Source organism: Budorcas taxicolor, chromosome 14, assembly GCF_023091745.1.
Source record: "Budorcas taxicolor isolate Tak-1 chromosome 14, Takin1.1, whole genome shotgun sequence".
NCBI classification, from domain to species: Eukaryota; Metazoa; Chordata; class Mammalia; order Artiodactyla; family Bovidae; genus Budorcas; species Budorcas taxicolor.
In genome coordinates, this window is record NC_068923.1 from 44,221,745 (window position 1) to 44,228,014 (window position 6,270).

Here is a 6,270-nt window from a genome sequence, read left to right on the forward strand (position 1 = left end):
CGGCCCGACTCGGTCTCGTCCAGGCCCAGGGCGAATCACTTTCCTTTCCCTACCAGCTCCTCCTCCTCCTAAGCGAAGGCGGAAGCGCCGGACGTTGTTTCTCTTCTTACTTCTCCACTGCCGTAGCCGTTGCCCCGAACGTAACGGCCACCACCCTACCCCGCACTCACACTCACTCACTCTCGCTCTCTCTCCCTCAGACACACAGACATACACGCCCTCCCTGAGACTGCGCAGGCGCCGCTTTCACTCTGCCCTCTGGGAATTAGAGTCTTTCAGCCTTTCGCCTGGCCATCAAGTACTAGGAGCTTGGGTCCACAAAGAACTACAAGTACCGTGAGGCAAAGCGGTTCGGTGCCCGGAGAGAGGAGGAAGAGGAAAGTAATAGGAATGGGGGCAGACAGGAAGAGACTCACTCACGTTGTCTTCCGGAAGTTGTAGTTCTAGCTCAATCTCTTTTGTCGTCGTCCCCATTCTAAGGCCCAAGCGAAATGAGTATGAGAGACCACATTTCCTAGGATGCCCTGCGGTGCGACCAAGCTCACTTCCCCCTTAGGCGGAGGGAAGGATGCAGGGAAGCTTGGTTAAAAACAGAGTTAAAGGGAATGAGTGTCGGAAGCAGAGGGTCTGAAGTTCACGACTCCTAGAAGGGGAGGGGAATGAAAGGCTCTCAGTGAAGAAGGTACAGTAAATAAATGTCCAGCGACATGGCGGGCTGGGAAGCTGAGTGAAATGGTCTAATCAAGGCTGGAGGTCATGAGAGAAAAAGGCGGAGAATAGTGAATTGATTCTCGGAGTGTTACTTAATTTTTTTTCTGTCACACTCCTTTCTTCTCATTCCCGCCTCTATTACAAGCCGCTGAGGCTATTGAGTCCCCTTTACTGCCTTCCCTCCCCCGCCATTGGGAAGCACAGGCGCCATTTGTTTCCTCGTTCCATGTACGTCTTTGCAGTTTACAGTGCAAATAAAAATACCTTGGATGTGTACAGAATTTAAGTACATATCCAAAGTCTTTTAAGTAGTTTTGTTTGCTCCTTACCCTCAGAGAGTAATAACGGCTATCATTTATTACGTTCTTGGTATATGTTTGTCATAGCATTTACATACACGATAACATTTGATCTTCATAATGTTGCTCCAATACTTGGGCAACCTTGCTAGGAAACACTTCCGAAAAGGAAATGACTTGCTCAAGTTCAGGAGCTCTCAGGCCTTGGTCTGTACCCATTTTACAGACAAGGGACATAGGCAGGAAAGGTAAGGCCAGCTTTGTACAAAATAGTAACTAACTTTTAGTCGCTTATGGCTTTATAGTTTACATAACATGATCACACAGATCATCCCACCCACACTTCTGTAACTCCTCTACCAGGTATTGTTGACTCCATTTACAGAAACAGACTAGAAGGAATTAAATTACTTGTCCAAAGTCAAATCACCAGGATCTCCCAGATCCAGAGAGTGCTTTTTTTTTTTTTTTTTTTTTTTTTATACTTTATTTTACTTTACAATACTGTATTGGTTTTGCCCATACATCAACATGAATCCGCCACGGGTGTACACGAGTTCCCAATCCTGAAGCCCCCTCCACTTCTTACAAGAGAAAAAAGAAACTTTTAACCCCAGACCTTTTGTTAGGCCTCAGGCTCTGCTCTTAGTGACTCAAGGGGCTGTAAGGATGTTTACTGTGTGCTAGGAAACTGTCTCTTCATGCAGAACACATTCATATATTAATTGAAAGCTAGTATTTTTTTTAATATTGTACAGTCAGCCCCTTTCTCTTATCATTCTGGAAACTCTTGCTTTCTGAAACCTTAGATAAGTGCACCACCTCAAAACTTCTGAAACATTTGGCACAAAATAGATACATCAGTACAGTCCATGACCCCATTCGCGTTTTCTGTAGCTGCCAAGGCTATATTTACCACATTAGGTTTTTCTGAATAAATAAAATTTGATGCTCTGAAATGAATTGTCTATAAACTAGACATTCCTAAAAGGTATTAGTACTGACTTTCACTAATTATCTACAATTTTCTTCTAAAGAAATGCATTTTAGAAATCTTTTAAATGTTAATTATTTTCTTGCTCAATTCTACCTGGCCTGTGCAAAAATAATTGGTATCTCTGTATAAGAGAAATAACGTTACTGAACTTGAAGGGAATAATCTTCAATAAAGTTTTTTGTAATTGATTCATGCAGGAAACTGTTTCTATTTTAACAGTAGTTTGGTGGTACACTACACAAAAGGTCTTGGAACTGATTTTTAGTTCTAAGGTGAGAAATTAGATATGCCTTTTAAATGCAAATTATTTTATACTGTGACAGAGAAGTTACACCTGTGGTGAAATTATATTTTTCTTATGATCAATGCTGAAGCTCCAATACTTGGGCCACCTGATGCAAAGAGCCAGCTCATTAGAAAAGACCCTGATGCCAGGAAAGATTGAGGGCAAGAGGAAAAGGGGACAACAGAGGATGAGATGGTTGGATATCATCACTGACTCAATGGATGTGAGTTTGAGCAAACTTCAGGAGATAGTGGAGGCCAGGGAAGCCTGGCCTGCTGCAGTTCATGGGGTCACAAGGAGTCGGACATGACTTAGCAACTAAACAGCAACAACATGATGAAAGCTTAGGTGAACAAGAAAGATAATGCCAGTGTGCAGTTCTAACATTGTTGTGTACTTTCATGTCAGCATCACCAAGTCACATTTTCCTTGTTGATGATATGAACAGTGAAATGAAATTTTTAAAAATTGCATCTGAATATTTCATTCTAATTTGTGCCTTCACAAAATAACTACTTCTTTCCTACTGAAGACTGGCTTGTCAATCATAATCCATTTGACTGGTCCAGAGTTTCTTTATCCATATGGAACCTAGATTAGTTAGAAACAAACTTCCAAAACTAAATTTGATATCTAAACCCATTTGTTACCGTAGTTGTCCTACATTTAAGGGTTATAATTTTGAAAGAAAAAAATAGAAATACCCTGGATTAAAGCATAGTTAATGGGAGGGAGAGGAGGTAAATTTTCAAACAATTCTAAAATGAGATCCTTTAACCTGAAAGTCATTTATTTAATGAATCTATAGATGCAAAGTTCAGAAGGTAAGAAAGCTAACAAATAATATATTAAAATTATTATATGTTTTGTATTAAATTATATTAACCAGGCCAAATCCAATATGTGAATTCTTTACAGGCACTTAGGCATGGATACCTATAGAGTAAGGCATGGATACCTATAAAGTAAGAAGATTGTTAGGACAAAACAAAATCATAGGAGTTCAGAAAGCCCCTAACCTGCTTATATGCAGGCAATACACGTGTGTCCTTCCACTTCCCCTAATGCCATGATCTTAATTATGTAATAACCTGCTTTATAGGATGCATAATAGTTCTTTATTCTTGCCTCAGTATTCCAGATGGGAAAAATGAGCTGGGCACCTAATGTTAGCTGTTCTAATACCCACCTCTTCTACCAACATCATCCCAGCATCACTTATATCTGAATTGTCAAAATTAAAACTGAAACCCTCTTTTTTTTTCTTTTCATAATTTCTAGTATGGCTTGTCTAAACTTTCTGTATTGCTTTTAACAAACCTGGTAAATGTAAGGAGCAAGAGGCCTCCACTTGACAATGGAACAATCATCATTGTTTGTTCTCTTTTATGTAGAAAAAAGAAGGGAAGCATAACTTTGGGGATGATTAGAAGTGGGCCTCATGTTTTTGCCTATGAAAGGTACATCTCTACTGAGAATTGACTATGTCACTTCAGATACCTACCCTGGACATTGACAAGCTTTCGTTAAAGTTTGGGGTGGATGTGAGAGGGACTTAATTACTGAAGTAGGTATTATAGGAACTTAAACGGAGAAGATTGCAGAAGTTAATCCCTGTCCCAAAGAAACATCCCAAAGGAACTCGAAGTCTAGTAGAATGAATGTTGTTTAATTGCTAAGTCGTGTCTAACTCTTTGTTACCCCATGGACTGTAGCCCACCAGGCTCCTCTGTCCATGGGACTTCCCAGGCAAGAATACTGTAGTGGGTTGCCATCTCCTTCTCCAGAGGATCTTCCAGGCCCCAGGATCAAACCACATCTCCTGCAGTAGCAGGTGAATTCTTTACTGCTGAGCCATGGGCTTCCCCAATAGAATGAATTGTTGTTCAGCTGCTAAATCATGTCCGACTCTTTGTAACCCCATGAACTGCAGTACGCCAGGCTTCCCTGCCCTTCACCATCTCCCAGAGTTTGCTCAAGCTTGTCCATTGAGAATAAGCAGGCTAAACTAAATTGTTCATAAATACAAGCAGAATAAAGAATATAATCAAAATAGTATAACTGATTTACTTTGCTATACAGCAAATTGGCACAATATTGCAAATCAATTATATTTTTTTAAAAAATCACAAGTGCTATGAAAAATTTACTGAGGACTTATTATAGGGCAGGCATTTTAAGTATATTATCTTAATCTTTAAAACAGTCCTATGAAGTAAGTAAGGTTGTCTTTATTATACAGATGAGAAGACTTAAAGCTGAGAAGTTAACATTATTTTTGTTATTACCACCCAGCTAGCAGTTAGCAGAGCTGGGCTTCAAATCAAGGTTTTCTTCCTTGTTCAGCACTCAGTCTTTCCACTGCATCATAGCTGCTTAGTGATTTGAGAGAGAATTCACCAAGACGTCAGAGTGCAAACGGTGGCCAGGAGCCAAACTTGGCTTAGATGTGTTTTTGTTCAGCCAGAGGCAGTTTAACTTTGCAAAAAATGTGGACATGTTTGGGCAGTGGCCAGCACTTCACTCTTTAAGGTCATGCACCAGGCCCTCTTAAGACAAATTACCTGCCTGGCTCCAGGAAGCATTTGCATTTTCTATCACTGGGCAGTCACTGAGAATCCGTAGAAGCAGTAGCTCTCAAGAGGCTCACAAAGAAGATATGTCCAAGGGTAGACATTGTACACAAGAGCTGCAGAATATTTGAGGAAGAGAGATTGGCAGAACTTATCACTATGTGAACATGAGAGAGGTCAAACATAGAGCCACACGTTATGCCTTAGCACAGTCATTCTCAAACTTTTAGCGAGCTTCAGAATAGAATATAAAGCTAACATATGAATTGCTGGGCTCTACTCCAGAATGAATACATCTGGGCTGGAACTTGAGAATTCACATTTCTAGCAAGTTCTCTGGTACTGCTGATGGTACTCCAAGATCACACTTGGAAAATCACTGCTTACCTGACTGCAGGGCAGTTTGAGGGAAGATTTCAAAGCCAAGATTTTGTGTCTTGGTTTCTATTGTTTTCAGTCCAAAAAGAATCACTTGACATAGAATGTCTAGTAAATAAGTAAAAAAGAAGAAAATTACAGGGAACTCTATGTAATGCATTGTGGGGGACCTGAATGGGAGTCCAAAAGGGAGAGGATGAATATGTATATCTGATTCATTTTGCTGTACCGTAGAAACTAACACAACATTGTAAAGCAATTTTGCTCCAATAAAAATTAATATTTAAAGGAAGAAAATTAAGTCTGTTATCAATTAGACTTCTCAGTTGTTAACATTTTTGATGGACTGTTCAAGTCCTTTATTTCTTAAAAAAAAAAAGATGGAGAGAGGATATCCTTTTTTTAAGAAGCCAAGATTGTATCGTTCTCAGCCTTATCGTAATAGCTATTAACACTGAGTGTCTACTGTGCGCCAGGCTCTCCACATTTATTTAGCTAATCCTTACAGCGTCCTTATGAGCTAGGTACTACTGTTATCTTTTTTATATTACAGATGAAGAAACTGAGGCACAGAGAAGTTAAGTAACTTGCTCAATGTCTCATTGCTAATAAGTGCCATGAAAGTAAAAGTGTTAGTCGCTCAGTCATGTCCGACTGTTTGTTACCCCACAGACTAGCCCACCAGGCTCCTCTGTCTTTGGAATTCTCCAGGCAAGAATACTGGAGTGGATAGCCTTTCCCTTCTTCAGGAGATCTTCCCAAACTAGGGATCGAACCTGGGTCTCCCACATTGGCAGGTGGATTCTTTACTGTCTGAGCCACCAGGGAAACCCAATAAGTGGCATAATTAAGGTTAAAACCCAAGTAGTCTAGCTCCAGAGTACACTCAGCTGTTGTCCTATACTGACCCTTAGGCTGTTCTGACCATTGTGCTATATATACTACCACGCACACGGTTCTTAACTTGTATTCATTCATGTCATGAACAATCTTGATAACGTTAAATATTCTTGTCCAGCATTTCAA